Source organism: Pipra filicauda, unplaced genomic scaffold, assembly GCF_003945595.2.
Source record: "Pipra filicauda isolate LSUMZ 115617 unplaced genomic scaffold, ASM394559v2 scaffold239_size1682155_pilon, whole genome shotgun sequence".
NCBI classification, from domain to species: domain Eukaryota; kingdom Metazoa; phylum Chordata; class Aves; order Passeriformes; family Pipridae; genus Pipra; species Pipra filicauda.
Window position 1 is genome coordinate 801,286 of NW_024104353.1, and position 14,107 is coordinate 815,392.

General features: G+C 42.3%; 1 long non-coding RNA gene across 1 annotated transcript; it reads right to left on the reverse strand.

The window, feature by feature from the left end:
• Window positions 1–9,351: 9,351 nt before the first annotated feature.
• On the reverse strand, window positions 9,352–12,108 carry LOC113985555. Its single transcript, XR_005563681.1, has 2 exons — window positions 11,833–12,108; window positions 9,352–9,783 (listed from the first exon to the last, which is right to left on the reverse strand). It is a non-coding gene; the product is annotated as an uncharacterized LOC113985555 (long non-coding RNA).
• Between the last annotated feature and the right edge of the window lie 1,999 nt (window positions 12,109–14,107).

The window sequence follows — 14,107 nt, forward strand, 5'->3', positions numbered from 1 at the left end:
GTATCGTCTTTGAGGTCTGGAGTAAAGATTTGCTGGAAAAATGAGTTACATGTGAATATACCATATGATGAGTCAGAAAAGCTCTGGGCAAGAATTCAGCAAACCTGTTTTACCACTGTTCATATGCTTCTAAAACAAGATCCCGGGGAGCTTGTTGTCAGGCATGGGAGAAACTGGGCACGCTGGATATGCGGCTTCTGTCAGCCAGCAAACTGGATGCATGTGTGAGATGGAGGTGGCTTCTCACAAATTTTACTCTCCCCTAAATACAGAGGTCCTCAAATTTGTTTCTGGCCTGGAAACAACTGTTAACAAAAAACACTCTTCCAGAATCTCAGACTGTTCTCATCTTGCTTGCATCAATTTGAATGTTTTAACTCCCTGATGGAACAAGCAATGCTGGAGGGTCTCAGAGGCAACACAAGAAGCCTACGCTGTAAGAGATGGGCTCTTTTCTGACAGGTATCAAATAACACCTCCAATCTCCTCTGGAAAAAGTGAAAGGGTGGAACAGAATAAAATATACAATGTGATAGCAAAAGCTCCTTGTCTTTGAGAGTGAAACCCCCATCCTGTGTGAAGAATATGACGGAAACAGATGTTCCTGTGTGGAGTTTAATGGCTGGATTGTAAAGGGATAACAATTTCTCCTATCTGCATGTCCCTTGCTCAGACTAGAAGAGCAAAACTTTTTCCTCCTGACAAAATGATTCTTGATTAAGGACCAGATTCTGACCAGTTTGAAGGTAAGTGAGCAGAAATACTCTGATGGCACTTTGTCCATAAGTGCCCTGCATTAGCAGCTGCAAAATTAGCCCACGTGACCAAGAGAGCACAGACACCTTCCTCTGTGAATTTTTGGAAGTAGGCATTTCTTGGTAGGAATAATCCTACCAAGGGGAGGACAGAGGTGAAGGGGTTTCTGGGCAGCTTCAATTCCCAGCTTGTGACTATAAGTATTTGTGATTTTGGGTCTATATCAGTTGCAAACCCCAGTTATGCAATTGAGTTTCCACCAAACAAAGTCCTGACCACAGACAGGGTTCCAGCCCTCAGTTACAAGAGCCAACCAAGGCTGCAAGTCTCTCAGACCCCCTAAAAGGTTGCACAGCACTAAACCCTCTGTGCTGTTCCATGCTTCCTTGGTATCTTGAGGCACTGATGGACAGAATCTGGCCTCTAGAAGGCAACAAATCAAATTTTACTGCCAGCCCATACACACACACACTCAGTTTTCCACGTTAGCTTTTGAGCAATCATATCTGGAACTTTTCACGTCAGCTCCTTTATTCTTAAGTGAACCCTGATTTGTTTACAAACAAAAGCAGAGAACACCAAGTACATTGCTGGGAAATCAGTAGTTAAGAATCATCTGCATGACCATGCTATGACCACGAGAGCTCCTAGAAAAAAGGTCACCACATATTTATCCAGCTGCACGCTCCGTAGGAGTGTGCTCTATGAGAAGTGCTTTTAGCAACAGTTAACATTTTCAAGACAATATGTCAGCTAACGTAACCTTTGAGAGGAGGGTTCGAAGAAAGGTTAAGGGAAGTTAACCTAAATAGCTTAGAGAAATAAAGAGAAGTGTTGGAGGTAATTAATACTTGAGAGGAAATAATGTAAAGGAGAAGAAAGACTTATTTAAGGTTGGCCAAGTACAATGTACTACAAGAGGTAATGGCTTTAAATTAAAGAAGGGCAAGTTTAGATTAGATAACAAGAAAAAACTTTCCAACAAGAACAGTAATTCAACAGCGTAGCCCTCTGAAGAGAGAAGCAGCACGAGCATTATCAACAGACACATTCCAGCCGACGCCAGCGAGCTCTCTCAGAGGGAAAATACCTGGGGTAAACTGCAAGAGATCCCAGTGACTTGACTCAACAGTCTATAAAGACCACTCCAAACCCAACATCTATGATCCTGTAATTAACATACACATCACCTATTAATCTTACATGTTCCAATGGCTACCCCTTCCCATTTAAAGCATACTCACCTGACATAGATGGATGGGGGATTGTAGAACCATAATGTAGCCCTACCATGGATTATTGGTCTGATCCTCCCCTCAGCCATGCATCACATCTCACCTCATATATGTTATGTTACAGTAAATTTTCAAAGACCAGCACCCTCCCCCAGAAAAGCCAGATGCAAGAACCAAGTTGGAAAAGCTAAAGAAGTGTTTCAGGTATTGATTTAGCAGCATGTTGAGCTGACCACAGTTTGTAAATGTGATGAAATGTTTCAAAATTAAAATGACTGGATATTCTAACAGCATGGCAACAGCTCCAATTTTATGAGTATTTGCCATGATCTTTATAATTCTGATAGATTCATATTTTCTTCCTCAATTTCATAATTTTCCTTCAGCCTATAATATCATCTGCTAACCTCTTCTTTGCAAGGACAGTTGTTCAACTGAATTTCGAAAAGATTTGATGGCTTCTGGCAGGGCATAGAAAATACAAGATGTTGCATAGTACGAAGGAAGAAACAGCATAAGATCTCCTCTATCACACAATACACAACATAATTAACAGAAGTATTGCTTCACTCTGATTAAAACCATATTCTTCGCAGCACAGTTGTTCTGCTGTGCATGCCTCTAAACCCAGACATTCCCTCAAGATTAAAACTTCTCAGAAAAATATAGGGAAGTTGAAGACATCCCACAGGAAACTAGTAATTGGCTCCAAAAGTACAGTGAGGGTATCAGTGGGGCAAAGAACTGCGGGATTAGGGCCAGATGAGCTGTGATATTCCTGTGCTTAGCCACCAGTGAAATCTGAGAGACACTGTCCTGTGCTGGGCTAGAATGACAGTCAGGAACACAGCCATGAAATTAGGGCTCCTGGCTTTTCTTCCCAGCTTTACCATTTGCTACCAACAGGGCTGTGTAGATAGCAATTCAGTGCAGGCTTGCAAAGGTTAATTTATGGACTTTGAACCACTTCATTTAAGGTTGGGTTATGCCTCCCTCTGCAGCTGCGAGATGAGGTAGAATGAAGGGTCTGCCTGGGGGTCTTGGATGCAAAATGTGCAGCCTTGGCTCTCAGCTGAGGGTTGAAACCCTGGCTAGCTCCAGAGCCACAAACTTTCTCACAGGCTAATGTTGCCTGCTGGAAGTAGAGGTTGCACCTCTGAAGCAGTGACAAAATCATCAGCTGGTAACAAAAACTGAGCTCCTGATAGCCACTCATCCTCAGATGCTTTCTCTGTGACTGCATAAGTCATCTCACAAGCAACATCTGTGTCATGTCTTTCTCCTCATGGGCTGTTCCCCAAGGCTCTAATGGGTGCAGATTCCCCGATTCCAGGCAGATTTCTGCAATGAGATAGAAGGGTCTGCTTCGGACTGGGGTCTGATGGGAAAGGTTAGAGTCTTCTTAGTAAGAAAAATTCTGCTCAAAAAGTCAACAATACTAAAACTTCACATGTCCAGAAAAGGAAGCAAAATCTATGCTTTACACTGTTCAATTTCCCTGGGTGACTTTAATTTTATTTGCTATTGTACATAGATTATTCTGCACTCACATGAATGGCATCACAGACATGGACAACTATATGTGGTTAGAAATTCATATCCATCCTAAGTCTGGGCTGGATAAAGAAACTAGAAGACAACTGGATATTCAAGCAATGGATGTTAAATTCAACACAGAAAGAAGATTATCCCTGTTCATATGCAAGTTTACTAAATAACATCCTATTGCTACCTATAGATATAAGAAATTTGGATGGTAAATGGTCAAATGTAGTTCCGCTGTTTTGCAGCCATAGTATTCTCTTAACATAGATTATAGAGGTGGCATCCCTAAGTCATGTGTATTCTCCAAAAGCTGCCAAATACACAATCAAAAACAGTTCTTCCTAACATATTTATCACCCCATCTTCTTACTTCTCTGCTTGCCAGATCTAGACATGATTTCCATCACTGAAAGGTTTGAGTAGTATATCTAGCTATATTAGTCAGACCAAAAGATTAGTGGCACAAAATTGTCCAGGGTTCAATGGCAGCATTTAATCTTGTAGCTGCAATGTGAGGTTCTCCCATTCCTCCTCTCAGCAGGTAATGCATGAAGGTTTATCAATGGCCACAGTGCCAGTGGGCTCGGGCGAGGCAATAGAATGAAAAGAGAAAACCACAGACACTCAGATAGACCCAGGTCTAAATGAACAGAATTCAGCTTGCAAAAAAAGAAAAAATTAGGTTGAATAAAGTTGAGCAAAAAGTAAGTTTTGTTTCTGCAGGGAGACTCATGGATCACTGCTACTGGCCAAGACTATCTCAACGCAGCACCTCATCATGTTTCTGCTAAAGAAATTGCTGCCTTTACAACCTCTGTTGCCTTCGAACTGGTGTCACATTCTGCCCCAGCTCTGTCACTCTCTGTGGAGTATCTCACATGCTCCTGTTCATCCTTAGAGTAACAAGAATCCTTCAGAGGAAAATGAAAGAGAAAAGCCCAAGTTTCCATGGCAGGACAGACACACTCAATGCTCTGCTCAGGGAATCAGAAACCTGTGCTAAAGTATAAAATTCTCTCTGTAAGTTAAATTACCTTTCCTCTGAGGAAAAAAAGCTGCATGAGGCTGTATTAAATATGGCTGTTTTCAAAGACTGCATGACCATGTATTTGCCAAAAAATTTAATGGAGCTAAGTTGGCTATAAAGTATGAGCTGGATATTTGAAGGGGTTTCGGTTCATCAAAGGAATAAGATATTTAGAACAGCTGTCTGACAGGGACAAGAAACCAAATCCACATTAAGGTGGAGCTCAATAAATGAATTGGAGAAATTGCAGGATTGACCTATGTGCAACAAGATCATATTTGGGAAAATAAAGTGTTCTTGTAGGTCATTGATTTGCTTCCTGGCATCAGTTTCAGTGATTTTTAGCAAAGTCACAAAACCAACTGTGATTTCCAAGTTTAAGGTTACAAGTAACATGGTCTTCCAGAACAAAAGCTACATTTGTGGTTATAACCAGCTTAGACTTTGCCTATCCTTTTTTTCAGTTCTTGTTCCATCATCTACCTCAGATGCTAAATGCCTTACACTGCACGTGTGAAAGGCAGGAGACAAACAAGCATTAGTTGGTGACATTTCAGGTTTCTTCAGGAACTATCCCAGCCCTAACAGCCTACCCACTGTACCTTGGTTTTCCAGCCATCCACTCCACACTTTCCTACATCCATACCCTCCAACAACAGTGTTCACCCTGTTGCTCCCAGATTAGCTGATGACACTTTCTCCATGACTACATTAGGCACTGGTTTCAGCTCTTCCTTCCCTGCAAAACTGTGGGAGTGTCATGACTAATTTGTCTGCTATTCCCACAGCACAGCCTGTGTTTGGGTGCACCCAGTGCCTGCCCAGTCCCGGGGCCTCCAGCAGAGCATGGCACACGTGGCTCTGTGCCTCAGAGCACAGTTGGGCCACTGCAATGGCCTGTGCAAGGGAGGAAAACGAGCACCAAGACTCCTCTGCAGCTGTTGGCAGTGACTGTACATCACACATCTGCATGTATTGTTTTTCTACACAAGTGTGATACTTCCCCACACAGCCACGCCAGCCCCTGCCACTGCCACTCACATCCCAAGGAGCTGCTTGCAGGAGTCTGGAGATCAAAACTCACCCCCTGCCTTGGGTGCCTCATCAGACACCAAAGGCATTCACACTCCAGAACAGGTTTCTATGAGGCTTTTATTAATACTGTACATTCCTTTGGTGACTGAAATTACTTAGTTTCTAGCTTGCTGTCTTACAGCTCACAGGGGCTTATTATTAATGGCCCAGTAAAACAATATACAGCCTGTTGGTATCTTAATTCAGTAGTCAGTAATGACCAACTTAGAGAAATCATTTTAGACCTATGGGTTTTCTAAGGCCTTTTGAAGGTAATGGCAGTAAAATATGCATATATTAATGTTACTTGCAGAAGGCAGAATATAGTGGCAGTATAAGCAATAATGCAGCACTGTGTAATAAAAATTGAAAATTCTTTTCCCTAAGTGTAAATATAAAATACCTCTGGGGGACATATCTAAAGGAAGAGTGTTTCAATAACACATAGTTAAACTCAAAATTATATTTTTCAAAGCTATCCAAGTATACTCTAATAAATAAACCATAAAATAAAACAACATTTTACAAGGAAGACTCATACTGTATTTCAAGCTTTTTGCCACTCTTAAAATCATTATTTAATACAGACAGTTTTAGTCACAAAATTTCAAGAGTTTATTCAATATCTTTTATGTGCTTTACAAGGTTATTAGAGAATTTATTTTCTCTTTCCCTTACAGATTGGAAGGTGGGCAGTGATATATGAGCTTTCACATTTTATTTATTCACCAAACTGTTCCAGATGTGATCCCATCATTTATCCACTGACACATCAAACCTGCTGCGTGACCTTTACAGTGACCTCTTTACAACATTTGCTTTCATGCTCTTAAAGTTATAGCAGCTTAACAGTGCTTGCTTCAGTGGGAAGACAAGAGAGCTGATATTGGGTTGGGGGGGGCTATAATTTAAAAAGAATAAAAATTTAATTACTCTCCTACAATATGAAAACTAAGTCCAGGTGGGGAACTAGCCAGTGGAGTTATATTTCCAGAAATGTTTCGATCATATTTTATTCCAAACAGTATTTCACTCCATGGATTTGGAATGTACTGGATTTGCACAGGCTACATTTAGCAGGCACTGTCTTACTCCCCTTCTTGTGATTTGTCACAACAATAGGATTCTTGGGTTGATACACCTTTCCTTATTACATATCAGCAAATAGAATGAGAGTCCATCTGCAGTCTTCCTTCTTAAAAGAAAAAATTGCTTACAGTGCATCCAAAATTTCCATTAACTAAAAAATACCTACATCATTGTGACCTTAGCATTATGCAAAAAACCAGTTTTGGCATCCTATCTTAGGGAGTCAGTGAGTACACAAAATTATTCCAGGTATAGATCATTCATTCCAGGCAGCTCCCTGGCCAGCTGGGAGTTTCCAAGTCTGGTGAACTTTTCCTCAGTAGTTTTTTGTTTTATGTACTTCCACACTTGGTCTGATACCAGCAGTAGACATGCCTCTGTTGTGGTTCACACAATATTTATGGCCCAAGAGGTAGCAGAGAATATCAAGAAGCAAACACACACATACATACATGTACGTACCCATGCAGAGCCTGAATCCAGGAGAGTTCCAGCCAAGGGATGAACCTTTGAAGGCATCGAAAAGATTCTGCACACCTTCTAGGTAACAACTTCAATTTCACTTCGAAAAATTCCCACTGACTTAAACAGAAGTATTCAAGTAATGTGCAAGTAAGAAACAAGTAAAACCTGGGAAAAGATGCAGTGAGAACTTCTGGATAGCCTCTTGATTTCCATGTCATCACCTGTTTGCTCTACCCACACCCACTGCAGATTCATTTCACAAGAATGTTTGGATTGTTGAATTCATATCAAAGCAAAACCTGAATTGCGAAGCACTGAAGAACCCCACAACCTTTTCACAGGTCCTGCTCTCCCTTCTCTCTCTCTCCTGACCACAAAGATGATCACAAAGGTGATCAGGACATAACACCACTGCAGGGCAGACATCTGGCCAGTTGAGGTACCAAGTCACCTGAGCCCACACTGCAGAATCATGGTGTAAAAAAAGAGGAACAGAATAATCCCAGCAAACCCTCCCAGAGCTATGCACAGACACCTGTGGTTAACCCAAACACAGGCTTCTATTTTGGTGACTTTAAGCCTAAAAAAACCTAAAAACTGAGCAGAGGTTGAGCCTCTATGGTTTGTGCTTTAAGTAGGAAATCAGATTCACTCCTGCCACAATGTTCTGACACTGGGGTTTACTTTTTTTGTTATTTGGTAGAAATAACGAGGTTTCTAAGGAAGATCTTAAAAAGCCTTGGTTTTCTAATATTGGTTCATCAATAATGGAAAAATTACATCAAAGAAAATACACTTGTTTCTTTAGGTGTAAATCAAAACACAAAGCAAAGGTGGTAGAAAACAAATGCATTATCCTCATGTGCTGTGAAAACAGATGAATGGTACAAATAGTAGATCTGAAGATGCCAGCAGGAGAATATCACAAAGCTCTCTGGAAGTACCACTTCCAGGTTAAGTGATCACAGGAAGATTACAGTAACACACCACCAGTAAGTGATTAATTCTCAGAAAAGAAAGGAAGGTGCGGTCCTGTTTTGATCACTTCTCTAGTTCACAGACTTACATTTCAGCTGGAGTCCTACTTTAAATAAACAGAGCTGAGATTTGAAACTTTTTAAATAACACTCAGAAATAAAATTCAAGTGAGCTCCCCTGCTCGCTTTCTATCGCTTATCCCTGCTGGCAAAGGAAATGCAACTGTTGGCTTTTGAAAGCCACAGATTTGCAAGGGTCTGGGGCGTGAGCTGGCAGGAGGCTCAGACTCCTTGATGTTTGTAATTGAAAAGGACATGAAGTAATGAAGTAATTTCCCTGTCCCTATTCTCCATGTTTATCAGAGGCCTGTCTGCAGTGGAGGAAGGGTGACAGGGTAATCTGAGCCTCCACAGAAAACCTGCTTTTTCTCCAAAGTTATTTAGATTTCCATGAGCGCTGGCAGAATTTTGGAAGGAGTCCAGGCGAATGAAGGAATTCGGCTGCTCTGAAAATATCATGCAGGAACTTTAAAAATTGAACTGATTTATGCCCTGTAATGTTTTCAATACTGTATAAATTAAGTTTGAGTTCCTAGCCTGGATTTTAAGGAGAAATTTTATATGTTATGAGCCATGAAAGAACTAGAGGAAAAAAATATCTTATTGTATGATAATTCCACCTCTCCTATAAGAAGTGCTAGACTTTGCATATATAATGTGTTCAAAGGAATAATATGGAAAACGCATTACTTCGTAACATCAAAGGATGTTCCAGAATACCTTCAGGTCCTGACAGCTATTTGGAGTTTGCTAATATCACACAGCACTCTGAAATATATTAGCAATAGAAAGTCTGTATGTTGTTCACCACTGGCTGACTGTAGAGCTGGGCTTGGGAAGAGTGTAGGCTTCTGAGGTGCAGCATCTAGAAATTGTAACCTAATTGAGGGGGAAAATTATCTCCTACAGAGGACTGCTTGGAGCCACCTTTAGTCTTTCATGTGCAGATGGCAATGCCTGGGTGTTTTTCCCTGGTGGACGTGCCAGCCTGTGTCAAGTACTCTGAGCAGGGATGGTCACGGCACAGTCTCGGGAAGTCCTCTAGCGTCAATAAACAGCCCTGTGCTTTCTGAGGCTCTATGATAAACTGTGAGGTTTTCAAAGGAACCACAATTTGCACATCTAACAAACATAAATATGTTTATCCATGGTGCCTTGTCCTCTTTCAGAGGGAGATACAGCTGTAAATAGCTAAATATATTTCCCTCTTTTAATCAGCCGTGGACACAACCTCAGCTGGGAATCTAAAGGTTGAGTCACAGTTGATCCCCAACTTGATTAATCACCGGTCTCCTCTGAGGTTTGAATCTTGTTTCTGGTTCAGAGGTCAGCACATACAAAAGGCCATTACCAGTGAGCTTCCCCTGTGCTAACAAACACCCACTCCAGCCCACGCCACAGCTGTACACTCGAGAGCTGCAGAACACACACTCAGGGTTCAAGCTGGTCCCCAGCTTCAAGCCCCGAGGAGGAGCATCAGGAGGCTGAGATGAGGAAGCTGCCATTCAGAAGTGTGAAAACAGAAGCTTAGGAGGAGATCGCTTTCATCTGGAGCCTGAAAGAATAATTGTGAAGTTAGCAGAAACCAGAGACACCAGAGAAGTGAAATTACAAAATTAAAGCTGTGCTGGCTGCCAAACTCCCCTCCAGGAAATTAGGAGAGTGAAGCAGGTGAGGAGCCATTTACCAGGCAGACAGGAAAGAAAAAAAGTTATTCATCAGGCAACTCTTTCAGAAGCAATGTGTAGCTTCAGCATGCAGATACGTGTGGGGTTGTCACTGACATTCCCCATGGAGTGGAAGGGAGCAGAATCTATTGTCCAGAACTGCTGTTATGCACCACTGTTTTTCCATCCCTGCACTTTGAGTCATCTTTTCAAAAGAGAGCTCTGATTTTTCTGGTTGCAATCTTCAGTCCATGATTACTTGTAACCAGTGTCATCACCTGGCACATATTTGTGTGCAAGCATCCAACTCCATGCCTTTCCAAATGCAAATGGAGACAACTATTATACCAAAGATTTGGTACAAATGAATGTGTATGGGCAGATTAAATAATAAAAAAAATATAAAATTTAAATAAAACCCCAAGAGTTCTCTTCCAGGACAGATGTTTCTCTCTCTCTATGGTGTGCCATTCATAGTATGGCTGTCACACAGCTCTTTGAATCAAGGCAACAACCCCTCTCATCCTGCCTTTTGTGACATTAACAGTTTCAACCCCTTTTTGCCTATTGGGAAAGGCAACAATCCCACCCTTTCAGCAAACCATCACACTACGCATATACCATTCTCTTTTTTCCAAAGTGCAGAATTTTTCCCCCCACCACATATCCACCATCCAGGCATGCTTAAAGCATGAACTACAAGTAACCCAGGACAAAACCCCCACCTTTCATACCTGTGAAAATGAAACAGTGATAAAATACAAAGCTGTTCTTAGTTCTATGGAGAAAACTAGAATTTTAACCTATTGGGAGTGGGTGTTTCCACAGACACTCCCAGCAGAGTGGAGAGAGACCCAGATTTACAGTGTGATTAAAACTGTATTTTTACATTTTATTTTCCACTATGTGGCTTTTTCCCCCCTCTGCTGAAGTATTCTGCAGGCCTTAAAGAAGTGTCCCTATATCTTAGTACACAGAGGTCTTGGGATATTACTTGAAAACAGTACACCAGGAGGAAATTGTGCAATCAATTCCATGAGAATGCCTCCCTCAGCAATAAACACTGCCTGTGCCAAATAAATGGGTGATGTGCGTCATAAATTTCCTTTTCCTGTCAGAGCAGCCACAAGAAATGGATGAAGTTATGCACATTTGTATAAAAATAAAAATGTGTTATTTGCTCTACAGCGCGCTGCGGACAGGACGCCGGAGCTGCACCGTGCCTGCCCGGGCTCCCAGCACCACACAGCCCAAGGCACAGCTCCTCACACACAAAGGAAAGCACTGCCAGTTTTTCTCACAGTCATATCATGCCAGTTCCAGCCTAACTGTTCACAAACAACGAAGGAATGCCCTAATTTTTTTTTTTTTTTTTGTGTTCATCTTAAGCCCCTGTCAGAGATCACTTGTTGTCAAAGAGGAGGTGTTTACCACTTGCTGCAAATCAAACCTAGGCACACAGTCCTGGCTGAACAGCCCAGTCTTGACAGTCCACAGCCACTAGCTGCTGCACTGAGAAGTCAGGATCTTTTATTTTTTTTTTTCTAGGTAGTATTTCTCCCACTGACTGAGCCTACAGAGTAAGAAACTTGCTTTGCATTTACATCCCAAGGATGTAACCCACCACCCTTACACATTCAGCTCAGCTCCTCATCTGGCATAGATAAACACAGGACACCAATTTAATGCTCCACAGAAAGCTCACTCCAAATGGGCATTCAGACTATGGCAACAACACAAGTTTGGATTATTTTATTCTATTTATTTTACTATTCTTTATTCTACCCTGTACATTGCTGTTCCTAACTGCAGATGAGTGTTACTCACTGCAACCAACAGCAAGAGCCTCTGACCCTGAGCCCCTCCATGTGCTGTGCAGTGACACCTCCACATTCCCTCACACATCTCCAAAGGTTGTTCCTGCCCAGGACACTCACCGACACAAAGCAGTATCATCTCTGCCTCTCCGTTGCCTCTGCTCGCATCCCTCCTCATCTCTTCTTTACTTGTATAAGATTCCTGGCTCAACTGGGGGACAGAGAGAGCTGTCAACACTGATATATTAGAAATACAATTCAAGCAGCTGCTATTTGTGGTTTATTTTTATATGACTTTATTTTTTCCCCTCAGACTGATCTCCATTTCTATAATATTATTCTTTCTCCTAGGTCAAACAACATCTGTTGTATAAAAAGGAAAGTAAGCTCATTTGGATTATCAAGTTTACATCTTTCCATTTATATTTTACTTTGGTTGCCTTACTAGGAATTGCCCTGCTCTGCCCTCTGATACTTTATGAACTACTGGGTCCATAGGAAGATCTTGGCATTACTTTAGCATCCATAACCACTCCAGGGGCCTTAACCTGACAAACCACAACTGCTCCACAGCAGGATTTACAGGCTGTGTCCATACTGCCCTGAGAAGTGGGGAGCAGAGCAGACCCTCCTCCCACCCTTGCTGCCTGCTCTGTAGGTGCAAGGGGCTGCATCAACAACCTGCAGTACCTGCTGCTGCAGAGAGCTTGCTCTGGTCACAAAAGAAGTCACCAATGACTGTCTTTAACAGTCAGTGTAGGTACGACTATAATGTGTCAAAAAACCTACAGAGACATGACATAGGCAACTGTAACCTGGCCTAACTCTCTAAGGTTAAGGTATGTGGTCACCTTCACCAGCTGGGCATCTGGCCCTGGGCTGGCTGCAGGGCTGGTCCCATCAACCAAGGGCACTCTGTCCTGTTAGGACTCACAAACAGTGACCCAAAGCAACCCAAAAAGTGAAAACCAAGTTCCTACATCCAAACTCGATTTAGTCCAGCGAGAGTGAAGCTATTCAAACCCATGGAGGGCTCTGCAGTTCTGGCTCTGGCCTCTGTGCCTGAGGACCACTGGCAGCACTCAATGCCTTTGTTTCACTCTTCTACTTCGCAAAGAATAGAGCTACAGGAAAAAAAATTAAAAGGAAAAGTCCCAGCTCTTTGGAGGCGCAAGATGAAATCAATGTTATTGATTTGATCCCAGTTGGCATTTCATACATTGAAACACCAGTCTTCCCCCCTCCAAGTCAAGAGTTAGAGCAAGCAGGACAGAGAAAGATGACAGCAGTTGCCCAGATGTGATCCTCATGAGAAAAGCTGTTATTCTCATGTTTGGTCACTGCTGAGAAGAGCAATTTGTTCAGCCATCAGAGGACAGATCCACACAGGAGCCAATGAAGAAAGGACTCTCTTGAGGGCAGGTAGGGATCTCAGGAAGCCAAAGAAAACTCTGATGAGGCCACATCATTTTTCCTGTGGCTCATAGCTGACCTTTAGCGCTTACTTTCCTCTGCTGCTACCTCTGTTTTTTCTAGCAATAGTGAGGATCAGAGCTGTAATAGTTTCCATCACGTCTTCCATAAAAAAACCTTGACTTTTCCATAAGGCTTTGCTCTAAGAAAATGACAATTTACAAACATGAAAATCTTTGCTGATACTTCCTAAGGTTAAGAAAAAAAAAAGGCTATCTCCATATGTTCGCATTTGTTCTTTTAGGTAAGTAAGCATGTTCCCTCTAATTCTTCTAAATTGCCAGGACATGATGGATTTCCACAGCAGACTTTCTCCCCCTGAAGACAGTACAAAGAGCCCACAGTGTGAACAACCATGTGTAGGACTGATTTTCATTCTGGTCTGAACCTTCAGTATATTTCTGAACAGCAGCAGAACCTCTATTGCTTATCACGAGAGCAGTAATTTTGCAGTCACACAGCTGGCCACAGGAACATCCCCCCCAGTTGTGTATGCTTTCTGTTAAGGATGTAATCCCAGAAGAGCACAAGAATATCCCTGTGTGCCCTCTTCCTCCCACACACAGTTGAGGTAGGAACATGAAAGTGGCCTAACTTCAGTTCTAGAGGTAACATGAAGGACACCTTCCTGCTCCTCACGAGATTCCCGTTGTGACACCAAACTCAGATGTGTCCTAGGGGTAAGGGTGCAACATGCCTGACATCTCCCTGCAGCTCAGGTGGCTCAGGTGGGAGGATTGAAGCAGCTGCACCATCTCTCATGCTCAAGGGCTGTTACAAAATCCACCGAGGGGCTTACAGCCAGACAAGCGAAGTCTTGCAGGCCTTCAGTCAACACACAAAGACCAAGTATCTACAGAAAAATGTTCCCAACATCATCTCTTTCACCTAGATTTTCTTGTTGAAACTTGACAGGAAACAG